This window comes from Mauremys reevesii, linkage group 6, assembly GCF_016161935.1.
Source record: "Mauremys reevesii isolate NIE-2019 linkage group 6, ASM1616193v1, whole genome shotgun sequence".
NCBI classification, from domain to species: domain Eukaryota; kingdom Metazoa; phylum Chordata; order Testudines; family Geoemydidae; genus Mauremys; species Mauremys reevesii.
The window spans coordinates 66,701,943-66,719,740 of NC_052628.1; the positions used below are offsets into that span (position 1 = coordinate 66,701,943).

Genomic DNA, 17,798 nt, shown 5'->3' on the forward strand with positions numbered 1-17,798 from the left:
AACATTTACATTGATGATAAAAAATATTAGTATTATCCAATTATTAAAAAAAAAAAGAATTCTGCCAAGCCTTTTTATGTAGTAGCTAAGGTGTATCAATTTCATCAGTGCATGGATTCCCAACTTTTTCAAGTAATGGGCACATTTTCAATAAAAAGTATTATTGGGACAAAAAATACCAAATTTTACTCAGTTTGCCTTATCAGAGCCTATAATAGTAATAAAAAACTGAAGACACCTTTCCTCTGTATTTGTCCTACTGTCTGAGGGTCATCACCTCCTAAATTGGAAGCCCCCATGTCAGAAGATTCTATATTTATATTTAGAGGTTACCATGTTTGACCTCTAAGATTATTTATGTATCTGTGATAAATATTTTATAGCATAAGAAATAGATTAAAAATAAAAATGCAATGAAAAATACTAAGAGGGAAATTTAAATGATTTAATTGTTATAGTATTGCTCAACAATTACATTCAACATACAGTAAACCTCAATTCAGCTTTTCTTGTTGAAAATTTACTTCATAAAAAGCAAATTTGTTTTGCATGTTAGGTATTTGCTATACAGACTAACACTTTTATCTGTTATGTGCAATGATCAATTCTTTTTGTTGTTGTTTTTTGTGGTGGACTTGGTGGCATGTTGCTTTGTCTGCGTGTTCCCATCTATGCAACTTATGTTTCTTTACATGACAGCAAACATTTTCTCTTGTTCTGATTAAATAAACCTCACTGCATGAGGACTGATTTCAAGTTTCTGTTGAAAATGTCTAAAAATGAAAAATCCCACTCACAAAAGCTTTAGAGTGCATTAATCATTGTATGGCAAATCCCCAGAATCCCAAAGGATGTCTTTAAAGGTCATATTTCTGAATGTGGTGAGGGTTGGGGAAGGAGGTTAATTCTGATATTTGATAGCATGGGAAACTACTGATTCTTTGCTAAAACAACTAATTCTTACCATTTTTAGACTCTTAAGTCTTGGGACTGCAGTTTCTCTCCGGTACCACAAAGAGAATAATCTACAAATGATTTAAAAAAAGTCATATCACCATAACTGTCACAAAATTCAAAAGGTTTTGGCTCATTTGTTATAATACTGGCTAAATATATGCTTCAGTGGCTAAGATCAAAAGGCATGCAAATTAGTCTAAGGACATGTGAATTTATATAGCATGCATCTGTGTGCTTCAGTGGTCTATAGGCTTAAATATAGGACAAAGGAATCCCTGTTACCTGGATTTGCAAAGCCCTGTGCTATTCTTAGCACTCTGCACATCTTTGAAGTGCACCATACTTAATGGTTAACCCACTAGACAAGAGGACAAAAATAGATCATTCTGTACTGAATGTAAAGGTTGTTCATTGTTCCCAGACTTACTACCACCTATAATCGTTTGCAATCAAGATAGCAAAAATAAGTCACACTTTCATTAAATGTTATGGTCTAGTGTGGATATTTTTGGAAATAGCATTGCATTACGTAACCCTTCTCTCTCTCTCAAATACACACACATACACCCCTACCCACTTCTGCAATTCTTAAATAGGAAAACAATGAATATCTAACGTTATACCATTTCATCTCAATTCTACATTTAATTATTGTACTACAATGCAATCCCTACTTTATTTACTATTTATTTATTTACTATGTTACACAGCACAGTCCCTCTATCTCATAGCTGGTGGCAACATTAGTATGCATGGAATAAAATTTCTTATACTAAGTATATTAAATGTATACAGAGCATATGCATATATACAATTTAATCAGTTACAACTCATTTACACGCATACATATACACACAAACACCATATATAAGATTGCAAGTTCACATGTAGATACGTGTATATAAACCTTTGCTGAAAAGTAGATCACAAAATCTGCATAAAAACACCTAAAGTGTGGCTGGTTTTTTGTAACTGCTGCACATGCAAAAATGCCTAAGGTTGCTGCAAGAAGAATGACTGCTTTCTAAAAATATACCCCGGCAGCTAGAGAGGAATCCACTGTCAGGGCGGCGAAAGGGGAGATTCATTTTACAAGGGGGAGAAAATCCCATCCGAGAGTCGTGCATGCATGCTAGCAAAGCAAAGTGCTGTCGATTTAAAAATGCATTTTTGTGGTTATGATTGCAAAAAAATGGGAGGGAACCACAGCTTCAGAAAAACCCTGCATATTTTCCCCATTAGTGCATAAAAACCCCAAACTCAAAAATCCAGCCTTAAAGCAGAAAGGGTTAAGCAAATATGTATACTGCACGTTTCTCTTTTTTAAGAAAGCCTATTTTGAAATGTGCAGCCGGGGGGAGGGGAATTTGCTGCAGCAGAGTCCAGCCAAGGGCAAAAAGAAATGAAAAGAAACAAAGAAAAGAGAGGGAGGGGATGCAGATCTCTCCGAGCTGTGGATTGGAATTGCATATACTTACAGACAAAAGCCCCTGCTCCCTTTCTGTCCTTTCTACATGATCTGAAACACAAATGTGGATTAAAAAGAGGGCAGCATGCTCCAGAAGGGAATTTATAGTTGCGGGGGGAGTGGGTAGGGTTGGGGGTGTGGGGAAAGAATGACTGCACCTCTTCCAAAGTGCAGCAGCCTTGGAGGAAAAAAAGAAAAGGGGTGGGGGCGGCTGGGAGAAAGTCTCTCTCCCTCTCTCCCAGGCTGGGGTTTGGTTGCCTGTGCTGGTTCTATTGAACAATGAGCTAATTCTGATGGTGGCTGGCTGGCTGCCAGCTCTCCCCCTCCTCCCCTCGTTACACACACACACACACTCTCCCCACCCCCCTCCGCTTTGCTGCTGCAGAGCCAGACTGCTTAGTCTGCAATAATCCTCAACTCAAAGTCCCCCCGCTGTCTAGCAGCCAGAGACCCAGCCGACCAATCACTGCGCACGGACTGCGGAGAGCACTGGCAACCCAGCGGCAGCCGCCTCGCTGGAGGAAGGGGGGGGTGGGGCTTGGCTCGGCTCGGCTCGGCTCGCTCCTCTTTCCTCCGGCGGTGCTGCTGGCCCTGTTGCCTGGGCCTGAGCGCCGAGCCGGGGAGGAGCGAGCAGCCATTGGCGCGCGCGGCCGTCGGTCAACTTCCCCCCCCCCTTCCCCAGAGAGCGGCTGCTGCTTTCCAGACAAATAATCCGGAGCCGGGCTGGTGGGGTGCCAGGCGGGGAGGCTGGCCAAGGCGCTGCACAGCCGCGGCGCCCTGCCAGCCCCGGCGCGGGAGGCGGGAGGGAGCGAGCAGCCCCGCGCTGTAATAATAAACCTGCAGCGGTAGCAAAGGGCATCTGAGGAGAAGGGCGGGGGGAGCCGCCGCCGCGCTGCTTCTCCTGTGCCTGGCTGAGAGGGGAGAGAAAATGGTGCGCGGGGAGGAGCGGAGGAGACATAGGCCGGGGACACGCTGCGCCCGCAGCCCAGCGACCAAAGCGGCGGCCCAGGGCGCCCCAGGCATCGCTCGCAGCCCGGGAGAAACACCAGGAGAGCGCAACCTCCCTCCCCGGCGACCCTGCCTCACCCAGGCACAGATGCCGCCCAGGGACAAAGAACTAGACAGGGCAGTGGGAGAGCAGGAGTGGGGCGAGCAAGCTCCCTCTCCTGTCCCCCAGCACCGCGGCCCTGCTCAGAGGGGCAAGATGGGCGCGCCCCCTCCCATTTCAACCTGCTTTAACCAAACACTAGGACACGCAGACACTCAGGCATATCAAACACACACACGTAACACAGCAACATAATACACAGTGCAGTGACACACACTGCTGCAGCACAGAGGGAGGACGGTAAATGGAACCGGGAAATACAGAAACTGACACACAAATACAGAGCAGGAGCACAGACGCACCATTGAGACACCACTGTGGCACAAAGAGACATAGCACAGTGATGCATCATGCAGTTCTGTGTTTGTGCAGCACCCAACAATGGGGTCCAGGCCCATTTCTAGGGCTCCAAGCCACTACTTCAGTATAAATAATAATATTTTTACAAAGTGACAGAAATACACAGCACTATGACATACAGTGACACAACGACAGCAGCATGCCATACAACACTGGGACACAAAAGACAACACAAAGACACACTCGCACCAGAAGGACACAAGGATAACAGACACAGCATATTGATAAAAAGAGACAGCTTAGCACCACACAGTGACAGAGAGATACATAGCACAGTGAACCACAGAAACACTACAGGTCTGATTCTCTATTGCAGTACAGTGGGTGTAGTCATTTAGGCTAGTATGCAAAGTAGATGTAAAGATTAGTAAATCAGAACGTAGCATTCTTCACTCACTCTTGTGTAAATGACTACACATGATACAGGACACCAGCTATTGGACACTCTGGCTAGAACTTAGGCCTTGTCTATTCACAAAAGTTGCTCCAGTTTAAAATCACTTTTCAAATCCAACTTACTCTAAATCAAATTTAAAAATGTTATTAAAAATAATGTTAAAATTATATAATATACACGTTAAGGAAAGAGTGCTCGTACAGGGGTTTGCATTGGTTTAATAGGACAAGCAAAGTGATGTTTTACACTCAGCTTTATGGCATTTCTCTGGCTGTCTGTTTCCAATCAATTCCAAAAATTCAGGAACTGTTCTGGGCATCAGTGGGTCAAACCCTATTGATTTTGGTAAAAACTGGAAGGGAAAAAATGGGAGACCTTTAGAGCTGGTTAGCAGAGCTAGCAGGTTCAGTCACCTTTGTAATTATAGATCAAAGAACCAGTTGGTAACAGCCATTAACACCTCCCCACATAGTACCCCTCCTGCCCATCTTGGCTCTGCTCTTCCTTCCAAAATATACTTTAAAAATGTTAGTGCCCTGAATGGCTTATCTCCTAAGCAGAAAGAAAAGAAACAAGCTTTTTGTGGAGGTGGGCTTGAGGGAGGGGGTCTGAGGCCTCACATGGATCCCCTGGCATGGGAGGAAGGGGAGCACCCAGAGCGCCTGGTATGGGGGAAGTAGGGAATGGGGAGGGACTGAATCACTGGTTGGGAATAATGCGGGGGCCATGGTATGTGCACAATGGAGGGCACATTAAGCCTCTGGCAAGTGAGGGGAGAAGGGAGAACAGTGGAGGCGAACATGGGGACACATAGAGCCTCTGTTATGAGGTGGAGGGAAATGGGGGGCACACAGAGCCCCTGCCATGGTGTTTAACATTTGAATGGGAGACACAGAGCCCCTGGCATGAGCAGGGGGTTGCATGGAGTGTCTGAAATAGAGGGGTATAGGAAGGTAACACACAGGGATCTTGTGGGGAGAGGGGAAATGTATGACACAGAGTCCCTAGAGCAGGGATGGGCAAACTACGGCCCATGGGCCACATCCGGACCACCAGCCGTTTTAATTCAGGGCTTGCCCCACTCCGGCGCTCCAGCTGAGGAGCAGGGTTGGGGGCCACTCTGTGCGCCTTCTGGAAGCACTGGCATGTCCCCCCTCTAGCTCTTATGCATAGGGGCAGCCAGGGGGCTCCGCTCTGCATGCTGCCCCTGCCACAAGCATTGCCCCCGCAGCTCCCATTGGCCAGGAACTGTGTCCAACGGAAGCTGCAAGGGCGGCACCTGTGAACAGGGCAGCGTGTAGCAGAGCCGGCTCACCATGCCTCAGCATAAGAGCCAGAGAGGGGATATGCCGCTGCTTCTGGGAGCTGCTTGAGGTAATTGCTGCCCAGAGCTTGCATCTCTGAGCCACCCCCTGCACCCCAACCCCCTGCCCCAGCTCTGATCCCCCTCCCGCCCTCCAAACCCCTCGGTCCCAGCCCAGAGCACCCTTCTGCACCCCAAACCCCTCATCCTCAGCCCCACCCCAGAGCCCACACCCCAAGTCGGAGCCCTCAACCCCCTTCCCCATGTCCCGATTCTCTGCCTCAGCCCTGAGCCACACCCTCTCCTGCCCTCCAGACCCCTTGGTCATAGACCGACGCACCCTCCTACACCCCAAATCCCTCATCCCCAACCCCATCCCAGAGCCTGCACCCCCTGCTGGAGCCCTCACCCCTGCACGGCACCCCCTCTGCCCAGCCTGGAGCCCCCTCCTGTGAACTCCTCATTTCTGGCCCCACCCCGAAGCCCACACCCCCAGCCAGAGCCCTCACCCTCTCTGGCACCCCAACCCCAATTTCGTGAGCATTCATGACCCACCATACAATTTCTATGTGGCCTTTGGGCCAAAAAGTTTGCCCACCCCTGCCCTAGAGTGTACAATATATTCGGCCTACTGAAGCAACAAAATGTGTGACCCTCTTGTTACATCAGTTTAAAAACCACCTTTAGTTAAACCTTCACAACTTTTGTGTATAGATAAGGAATTATATATGGCTTCTGTTACTATAGTATTTGCACACACAGACATACCATAGAGCCACAGCACAGCAACAAAAATACACCACACTTTTGCAAAGACACACACACAGCACAGAGACAGATTCACTCTCCCCTTTCCAGATTTTTCTGCCTCTTATATAATAAGCAAAACTTGAGAGTAGAAATAATATAAGAAATTACTTTAAAAAGGAAGGTGGATTTTTCTTTTTCCAGCTAACTAGTTAAGGCAGTGCTTTGTTTAAAATTTTTAGCAAATTTTCATGGCAATAAAGAGGATCAACTAGCTGTGTTACCAGAAACAATGTGTTACAAAATCACAACTAAAATGAAGTTTGATAGAAAGATTATCCACAAATTAAGTGACTTTGAGATGACTCAAACTATAATCACCATTTTTAAGATTTGTCTCCCAGTTTTTAAAAATTGTTTATCTACAAATTAATGGGATTTTTTTCATTTCTGTACATTACTGAATGAAATGAGCATGCATAAATAACTTAGGGAACTGAGTTATCTGGCAGCTTTACTACAAAGATTCTTTTGTAGTTAAATACAAAAAATATTAATGATTTAATGTTGGAATTCCATCAAATAATAGTATAGCATGCAACAAACTGCACATCAAGTCATACACTGCCCACAAGCTAAGGAAACACAGGAAACTAAGCAAACTAAGAAACACAGGAATTTCCAGACATGACCCATGGTCCATCTATTCCAGTATCTTGTCTCTAATAAAGGCTTACACTGGATACTTAAAAGGAAGATGTAAAACCTATACATCTAATTGTACAATAGTCTAACAGGGTCATTTTTTTCCCTCACCAGCTGGTAATCAGCTTATTGTATATGCTAAAGAGTGAGGGTTGATAGCACTTGTAACATTATCCTGAGTAGTCTAAACACAGATGCTATTCTTATTTATATTTGGTTACAAAGATTAAAATGATATTATTCAGATTTTGAATGTATTATGAGACACAGATTCTATGACAGACACTTTGCATGCAAAATAAGGCCCAGTCTTGTTCACATACATCAATGTAAAAACTCACACAGATGTCAGTAGTGCAGGAATGGGCCTTACAGTTATAAGTTGTGCTGTAAAAATTGTGCTTTGGGGTTCACTGAGAAATTCAGACGTACTAGCACAGAAGCCAAGATAGTTTCCATGTTAATTTTGGGAGAGGAAGTAAGGTAGGCTAAAGAGTGAACCATTAACTTCTCCACAGAAACTAAAGCCATATTTTTCACTGTCATAAACAAAGACAATTCCACCAAATTCAATGAAATTGCACCTGCTAATACCAGTGATGAATTTTGCCCTGCAAGAGCATGGTCCAAGTCTCAAAATAGCACTTCCAAGAGGTTTTTTTAAGATGGCTATATTCTGTTATTCAAAATAATAGTACTATGAAAATCTGCTTTTGGAGAGGAAGGGAGAGACTTAAGTGCTGATCCTGCAAATGCTCACATACTTAACTTTAACCTTAACCTTTAACTTCAGTAGAACTGCGTACATGCCAAAGTACAAGCTCAAGGGTGAAATTCTGGCTCCATTGAAGTCAATGGGAGTGTTGCCATTGACTTCAGTGGAGCCAGGATTCAATAGTGTTTCCAGTATCAAGACCTTATTATGTATCAGAGACAAGCTTTGTAATAAAAGCATGAGGCATTCCGAATCAAAAACTGATTTTAACACAACTTTACTAAGGTGTCATTTGCTGCAACCTGCCAGTCATTTGTCAGTGTGAGAATGTCAGCAAGGATGCTTTTGAACCAAACAAAGGATTGGTGTCTCTGCCTCCTTCCCTTCCACTGTCATATGCTAAACGTCTCAGTACATCGTAGCTAAAATGCCAGCACCCTCGAAGTAACAGCCCAAATCTGAGGAGTATCTGTTCAAAATTTGCCTAATTTGGACATGTAATAGAGGGTATAAGTAGTAAATATTAACCGTGGTATAAATACAGAACAAACAATAGTGCACCTCATGTGAACAGTTGTGTATGTACATATCTATAATTGGGAGGGGGATCCAGAGATTGTCAGCTGATTCCTGCCACCCTTCCTGAATATGATTTCTCTCTGCCACTGGAAATGAAATTGGCATCAAACACATTTTTTTCTTTTAAATATTAGAAAAATAATATAACTAACCCCACATTCAAGTGAATTTGGAAAATGTTATAGCCCAAGAATCCAACAATTGTCTTCCATGCCAGTTCCCAAACTAGATGGGAAACATAAGAATTGACATAATGGATCAGACCAGCGGCTCATTTGTCTCAGTATCTTGTCACTGACAGTGGCCAGTACCAGCTGCTTCAGAGTAATGTGCACAACAATCTTGTCCCAAGGAAAGTTTTATTCCTAACTGCCCCAGTAATTGGAAGTTGGCTTAAGCTTTGAAGCATTTATAAGTTTCCTAAACTCTTGCTTGTTTGTTTTTTAAATATTTATTATTATAACTAGAGTTTCTGGTAATCAATATAGATTTAAAATCCCTTTTTGAATCCTGTTAATTTCGTTGCTGCAATGATATTTTGTGGCAATGAGTTCCATAGGTTAATTATACATTGTGTGGAAAAAGTATTTCCTTTTATCCATTTTTAATTTGCCACTTTTCAGTTTCATTGAGTATCCTCTTGTGCTTTTATTATGAGACATGGTGAACAGAAGTTCCTGATTGACCTCTCTATCATTCACTATTTTGTATATTTTTGTCATGTCCCCTCTTATTTGTCTCCTATGTACAGTAAATCTTAATCTTTTCAATCTCCCTTCATAATTATTATTGTCACCCATCTGTGAACCTTTTCTAATTCTGAAATCTCCTTTTTTAATATTTGGGACCAGAAGAGAACACAGTAGACTAGAAAGATTAATTTCTACCCTTATTATTTTATTATTATAACAACCTCTCTCTCTCTCTCTCTCTCTCTCTCTCTCTCCCTCTCTCTCTCTCAGTATATATAAATAACACACGAATGAGATAAATATATCAGAAGTCCCTATTAGCCATCTGCCTAGCTGTTATCCATTGGTATTTTACTATAGGCATTGCACCCAAAAGAGCCTTGAAGAGGGATTTGAAGATAGGGTAAGGGAGTGGTTTTATGAACTACTTCAGGGAAGGTGTTCTATGCATAAGGGATGATATGGAAGAAACCATGAAGGTGGGAGAAGCAGGCAAATGGGTGAGGAAAGCTCACACCATTGGTGGAGCAGAGTGGACAGGTGACAATTTAGTAAGATTAGATCGTAGTAACCCAGATAGATAGGGCGAGGCAAAGTTATGTAGGGCCTGCCTTAAAGATAAGGACAGAAACTTGTTCTTGATGCAGTGGATGAGGGGCACTCAGACAGTGGAGTGCCATGGTCAGAGTGACAGACCAGAAAGATGATTTTTTAGCTGCAGCAGTTTGAATAGATCTGAGAGGATCAATGTGGGTATGAAGAAAGCCAAAGGTTTCAGTAGTTCAAAAAGAAGGTGATAAGGGCCAGGACAAAGATTTTAGCTGTGTAGACCAACCAAAAAGGTTGGTATGGAAGAAGTAGTGGCAGGCCTGCAGAGAGGGAAACACTGAAAATGGTATCTGGGTTTCAGGCTTGAGTGACTGGGTGGCTATTGGAGCTGAAAACTGTGAAGAGAGGAGAGTTTGGAAGGCAAGATGAGGAGCCTGGTTTTGGCCTTAATAAGTTTATTTGATGGCATGCCTATGTTTGCAGTAAATGCAGCCAGGCATCAGTGACACCCATGGCTGTGGTGCCAACAACATTCTGAGATTTTGGAAACAGTCTTGACAACCACCTCGATGGGCCAAAGCAACAGGAAAGCCAGCTTAAATGTCTACCTGGGGTTTCCCTTTGTGTAAAAGGAATGTTCAAGTGCTGAAGAGTCAGAGAAGCAGTTCTATGCCACTCCTTTCTCCTGGCCCCCAGTACAGGGGGCATTCCCAAGAAAAGGGGCCAGAACCATTCATGAGGATAAGAAAGCTCAGAACTTATCCTGCTATTGACTTCAGTCAGAGTATGAGCAGGCCTTAAACTGCATAACTCATCTGTTTTAAAAGATACATTTGATAGCATACACATTTTATTTCTGGCATTCTTTGGTCATTTGTTGTTACTTCCACACACAACAAATATTTGTATCAGGGATTTAAACATAGATCAAAACATATGCTTCTTACCAACGAACTCTGTTTTGAATAAGCCTGGTTTTTGCATAGTTATCAAGAGTTGCATAGCTAAATACTGAGAACTTGGCTTAGCTTTGAACTTGTGCAGCCCTATAAAATTGATAAGTGTGTTAGTTGTACAATTAGTTTGCCAGAACATTCCAGGAATTATCTGTGTGCTGAGGAAATGGAATCAGTTCAGTCCAACAGAACAAGCTTGTGTGTGCTCACTCAAAATCACCTGGATTGATCTGTCACTGAAGGAAAGAAGCAATGCTTTTTAGCACATGGTATGTTGCAGAGGCACCTCACCTGAGGATATATAGAGTACATCACCAATAGACTTCAAGGTATTTCATTTAATTCAATAGTTACATTTCCCTCAGTATCATGATTCCAAATATTTCTTTCAAGGGTGGTAGGTTCAAGGAACTTGCATAGGAATTCAGGACTTCTTTCTTGACTCATCCTAGACTCATGTGCTAGAATCTTTCACAAAGATGCCAAATACTTAGTGCTGACTCAGATTTAGTGCTGGCAGGTGGATCTTGATAGCACCAACCAGGGTAAAAAGGACTGGGAATATCCCTTTGGGGCAGAGGGAACTTGGGGTTGGGAGAAAGGAGAGCTCGCAGGGGAAATCCTAAAAATAGCCAAACTTGGGGGTAGAAAATGTAAGATGAGGTTTATGGGGTTTTTGTTATTAAGTTACCAATGAAGTGAAACCCCATGGCAATATATGATGTGTGTCTATTTAGGGAACAGTGGGATCTTAATCTACTTACAGCGACATTTTGTGAACATGGCATTAGCATATGTATTGGTAAATTTAAAGGTTATTGTAGTTTTATCCTTTATCAAGGCAAATGGATTAGGGTCCAATTCTACAACATTTATTCATGCTGAGTAGCATTTACTCACACTAGCACTCCTAAAGGACTGCTCAAAGTCATGGTTCTAGATCTGGACCTTTCTAGTCAAGTCAATTCAATGCACTTAATGTTCTTCTTTTAAATACATGAGGTTTCATTTAATCACAATTGCAAGCTACAGTTTTCCTATGCAAGTGTGTGTTTTTAACAATTTTGTCTGTTAAAACCTGCTGAATTAGTTTTGTTAGCACTTAACCAAGGCAGACCCAAGCAAGTTTTAGCTATAAAGCTGAACTTAAGCTGATTTCAGCTTGAGTGGACTTTGGCTATGCAAGAACAGAGGATGAATCGTTGCCAGTTCACCACTTCTGGACAAGCAAGATTAGGAGACACTAGTTTGATCTGAATCAGTTCTGTCAGTTTGTTTTCAAATGCCTACATTTTGAATTTTTCTTGCTACAGTGGAAGCAAATACATTCAGTTTAGGAAATTTCATTCCAGATTAAATACAAAAGCACTCAAACTCACCATTGCCCATCATGTTGACAGTTTCTCTGATCTGCACGTACTACATTGTGACAACAGCATTGCATTACATTAGAAAACAATTAAAATGTCCCCTACATTTCGGTCACCATTTGTGGAAAGCAGAGTCTGAAAACATGTAGTGGTGCATGGATGTGCAGTTTATGTTAGAAATGTGCATGATGTCTTGGGAATATACATATGGAAAATATCAGCCAAAATACAGGCGTCTAGTAAATCAATAAAGTGAGGTTTCCACAGCCTGGAGCTAGTGCTGCAGCTATCATTATGGGCAGTGACCCCTCCCACCTCCAGTATCTCTCCCCCGACAAGTGTTTTTAGCCTTAGTGTAAAATAAATCTGTTGTTGTGAAAGCAATGTATAGATATAAAGTTAATTCATATTTGGCTAAATTGGTTGGCCTAAAACAAAATTAATGTTTCCATTTAGCTATAGTGAAAGTTGTGATTTCCTCATTTAGAAAATAGATGATCACACTTCAGGTGCCCGATGATTCTGCTCCTCCTCTGTCTTTTACGTTGCACCAATCTGCTTTTCCATCAAGAGCTTGATGGTTGTACAATTTTTAGTGTTTCAAGTGTCGTGAGAGCAGTTCTGAGCCTAAATGAGCTGTAGTTTTATGCACAACTACAAAATGGGGAATAACTGCCTATTTGACAGTACTGCTGAAAAGGATCTGGAGGTAATAGTGGATCACAAATTGCATATGAGTCAATGATGTGAAGCAGTTGCAAAAGAGGCTAATATAATTCTGGAGTGAATCAACAGGAGTGTCATCTGTAAGACACAGGAGATAACTGTTCTGCTCTACTTGGCATTGATGAAGCCTTAACTGGAATATTGTGTCCAGTTCTGGGCACCATACTTTAGGAAAGATGGGGATAAATAGGAGAAAGTCCAGAGAAGAGTATCAAAAATGTAAAGGTTTAGAAAACATGACCTAAGAGGAAAGGTTAAAAAAGCTGGAAATGTTTAGTCTTGAGAAAAGAAGGCTGGGGGGGACATGGTAACAGTCTTCAGATATGTTAAAGGGAGTTATAAAGAGAAGGGGGATCAATTATTCTGCATGTCCACTGAAGATAGGACAAGAAGTAATGGCTTAATCTGCAACAAGGGAGATTTAGGTTAGATATTAGGAAAAACTGTCTAACTCCCAGAAAGTTAAACTCTGAAATAGGCTTCCAACAAAAGTACTGGAATCTGCATCATTGGAGGTTTTTAAGAACAAGCTGGACAAACATCTGTCAGGAATGATTTAGGTTCACTTGGTCGTGGGTCTTGGTCGTGGGCAGTGGACTTGATGACCTCTCAAGGTAACTTCTAACCCTACATTTCTATGATTCTATGGACAAGGAAGAACCCTGATTCTGTTCCTATTGAAGCCAATGCCAAAACTCACGTTCAATTCACAAGGAGCAGGATGAAGTCTAATATCATTCATCTAATGATTCACTCTATTTTGCATATGTATTGAGATGTCTATAGGATCAGCAGGTGAATGTCTGTTTTTAAATAGCAGACAATGCTGATTCTTTGACGAGTCCTTCTCTGCACTCCCAGGAATCACTCATTTTTTTATTAGAGAGACAAGATGGGTGAGGTAATATCTTTTATTGGATCAACTTTGTTGGTGAGAGAGACAAGCATTCATGGCTTGAAAGCTTGTCTCTCTCACGAACAGAAGTTAGTCCAATACAAGATATTATCTCACTCACCTTGTTTCTCTAATATCCTGGGACCAACACACCTACAACTACACTCAAGTTTTTTTATGTCACTTTAGTAAAGCCTGGAATTTGGCAGTCACAATTCTTTATAAAAAAAGAGAAAATATATTTTTAAGCAAAATAAATTCCTCACTAAACCACTTCATAGATTACTCAGATACGGTTCAGAATCTGGCCCTTCAGTTACTCCAGTTTTACACTGGTGTAATGGAGATTAGATTCTAGTCCTTGATCTATAATGACCCTATCTGGCATATGTCAAATATTTTTCTTGAATGTTATTTTTAACTATATCATTTAAATTTAATATAACTGATTGCAAATGCCATTGCATATACTCCTTAGATTGTAAGATCTTGGTAACAGGGTCTGTGATTTTGTATGTGTTTTTAGATAGCTCAGCACAATGAGGCCCCTAATCCTCCTCGGGGACTCTAGGTGCTACTGCAATATATGCATTAAAAGTAATAGTAGTAGTAATAATAATAATATAATAACAAAATATATACTAATCTTGCAATTTTATGACTTTGGTTGAGTTGTTTGTAATCTTATTTCTCATGGATATTGCTGCTTAGTTCCTGTTGAATTGGATCATGAAGTATTCACTACTTTTGAAGTTGAACACTGTAATTTAAGGATTTAACCTATATGTAGGACATTGGTCTGTGTAAATATATATATCACTGCCTAAAGTGCTGTCTCTGCAGATTGTACAGGTTCTTGCTATTTTTAATAAGTTAAGTGCTGGAAATTTCAAAAATGCTCGAAATTAAATTCTAAGGGTATACAGTGTAGGTTTTGCTGGTCTGTACTTGGCATTTCTTGAAAGAAGCCTTGTTCATCATTATGCCTCTTGGCGTTCTCTCTCCACTCAGCAAGTGAATTTAAGAATTTTAAAGGGATATTCTAGACACAGTTTTAACCTTTGATGAACACTTCAGCCTCATTATTTGTCCCTGCAGGAATGTTAAAAGGTGAATGAAGTTTCCATCCCAAAACAAAATACTTTGTGAGAGCTACGGATGGAAATACAAAGGAACCTCATTAGAGTGCTGGGAAAAAATATTTTTAAGTCATGAAATTCAGATGTAATGGTTCCACAAACTGTCTTTAAATGCCTCCCTTTTTTTCCTTTTATCATTCACACATATCAGAAACAATAACCATTCTGTGGACCTGATAAACCCATAAGATCAACCACAACATTTACATTATCTGCTAAAATTTCCTGGTGCTCCCAAAAGTTCAAACAGAATCCCAACAAAAGATCCACAGCAAACCCCTTCATAATTAATTTTATTTAAAAGTAGTTCTGTGCATTATTTTTGACTAAGAACTAATGGTAGCCAAATCCAGTTGGGCTGCGGAGTAATCATGGTTGGTACAGGGGGTACTGTAGTCTGGGCACTCAGTCTGGAGGGGGAGAACTGTAGGATTCTACCCTGAGAGAGGTGAAGGTTTAGGTCCTATAACCTGAGGGGGTGAATGGTACAGCTAGCTCTGGACTGTGATATAAATTACCAGGGGTCATGGTAGATTCTCCATCACTGGAAATTAAGATTGGATGCGTTTCTGAATATATACTCTAGTTCAACCACAGCTCTTGGATTTGAAACAGGAATAAATTCAGTTAAGTCCTATAGTCTGCGTCATGCAGGTCCGACTAGATGATCATAATGGTCCCTTCTGGATTTAAAATCTACAAATCTATTTTAAATCAATCTGTCACATTATTCCTGTCCTTAAGGTTCCCCACTGACTCAATGTTCAATTCTGTATTGATTTTCAGGTTCTTTTTTTGACCTGTATAATTTTGCATGGTCCATTTTATATGTTAATGCTGAGTTAGCTGCTTGTTATGACCCTTATCAATCTTTTTTAAAATATTTGTTGATTTTAATTTCCTTCCTGTTTAAAATTTTGACATCAGGCCATCAAAAAAAAAAGAAAAGAAAAAAAAGAGGTCTTTAATCTGCTGTGCTCTTCACTACCACTGAAATGCAGATAAGATTGGAAATATTGGGCATCCTGGAATTTGCCTGTCAAATTGAAAAGCTATTTGTTCATCCTAGAGAGATTAGGTGGGTGAGGTAATATTTTGTATTGGCCCAACTTCTGTTGGTTAGAGAGAGAAGCTTTTAAGCTACACAGCACTCTTCTTTAGGTCTGGTGATTTCAGGGACTATACAGTTGTCCTCTCTGTGGGGAAGAGATTGTGGTGGATGTGATGTTTGTTAAGGATTTCACAGTTGATTTTTTTTCCTGAAGCAATCAATGTAATGGGCAAGAGTGTGGTTTTGTCTGCTGTGGGGTGGTCAGATGATTCTTTTTTCTTCAGACTGTCGGTGAGGATATGGTAATTGTGGATGGTGTCATCACTATTGTCAAAGAATTCTTTGAGGCTGAGTCGGCAGAATTGTTCTAGTTCTCCACAGGTTAGTATGGTATCATGTTCTGTGGTGGGGAAGAAGTTCAGTCTTGTGGGAAGTACAGATAATTGAGCTCTGGTTAAATTCACTCTTGATAAATTGATGATGTTGGGTGTCGTGTGGTGTCCATGTGGTGGGTCCTTGTGCCATAGTTTCTCCCTGAGGTAGTATTCTCCATTGTTGTGTGCAGTGCTGTCTTGGTCCCTGGATGTGAGAGAGACAAGGTGGATGAGGTAATATCTTTTATTGGACCAACTTTTGTTGATGAGAGAGACAAGCTTTTGAGCTATACAGAGCTCTTCTTGAGGTCTGGCTTTGTTTATTTGTTCATTTTGTCATGTAAGTAATGATATGGTCACCTTTATTTCTTACTGTAATTAATTTTGTTAAGCTATGTGACCAGTGCTAATTAAGGGCCTAGTTTTGCCACTCTTACGCATGTTCAATAGATAACTCCTATCCCCAAACTGCTTAGTGGGCACCCACGACACCTAACTCCTAAGCGTAGTACCTTACTCCATAAGAAGTCCCACTGAAATGATTGGGATTACTTGAGATGGAAGAGTGACGGAATCAGTCTCTCAGGGTATGATGTGTTGTACTGTCTAACTCTTTAATTAGACTGTTTTGTATTTTCTTCAAACAAACCATGTGGTAACTGAACTTGCTATTAATATACAGTGAAAAGACAATTGCCCAAATTTGTCTTGGGAATAAACCATTGACATCAATGGAATTTCATCAGGGATGAATTTGGCCCAGTATCTTTAATATGGTAAAGTAATGAAGTTGAGGATAGTGACTGCTGAAGTGAATAGGCAAGGCCAATATTTGAAGGAGCATGTTCAGATCTCATATTCCATCAGTGTAGGATGCAAAGGCTATTCTGAAGAGCTGCCATAGTGGTAGGGTGAATCATTTTATGCACTAAAAAGTATTTGATGTGAATTTAATTGGGCATCCTCTAATTCCTCTGAAAACTGCAGATACTGACTGCCTGATTTAGAACAGTAGCTGGCACCTCTGATGGAGCACAGCTCCATTACAACTGCAAATCAATCAGTAAGAATGTGCAAGACTGCTATTTATTTGAACAGTAAGAAATGTATATTGTTTGCCTAATCTGTAATGTTCGTGTTCTAGTCCAAAGTGCTACAATTTAAAAAGGAGTTTTAACAGTAGGGAAAAAAAGAGAAATTGGATGGAGGGGGTAGAAGGTAAAGAGAGATAATTGGGCCAGGGTTTGGTCATGGGATACAGAACACTTCACTACTAAGTCACTTGTTTAATCTAGCCAAGGTAGCTTCTGTTTAGTAGCCTGTGTGTGAAAGTTTGGGTGGCCCCAGGCCAGTTCATAGTGGATAGATGTCTGCATCACAAAAGCACTACAAGTATAATTGGCAATAACTGGCATTCTCATTAGCTGTCTTGGCAGAAAGGTGGTGGAGTAGGTGGAGATGGAGACATCTCACAACTTGGCTCCTTCAGAACAGGGCTGAGACACACTGGTAGAGTTGTGAGAAGAAACTTGCAGCTATGCTCCTCAAACTCTACCTGTCCTTTGTGCTGGGTAAATAGAGTATGTCATTTTCCTCTTTTGTCAAGCTATTATTTTTCATGAACACTATATCCTCATAACAAAGGCACGTCACCCAGAGACCTGGCTAACAAACAGAAAATGCATACAAATCATTGTTTGGTTTTTG

General features: G+C 41.3%; 1 long non-coding RNA gene across 1 annotated transcript; it reads right to left on the reverse strand.

Moving 5' to 3' along the window:
• Positions 1–962: 962 nt before the first annotated feature.
• On the reverse strand, positions 963–2,790 carry LOC120408619. The gene is made up of 3 exons (XR_005600824.1): positions 2,584–2,790; positions 2,436–2,476; positions 963–1,025 (listed from the first exon to the last, which is right to left on the reverse strand). It is a non-coding gene; the product is annotated as an uncharacterized LOC120408619 (long non-coding RNA).
• Between the last annotated feature and the right edge of the window lie 15,008 nt (positions 2,791–17,798).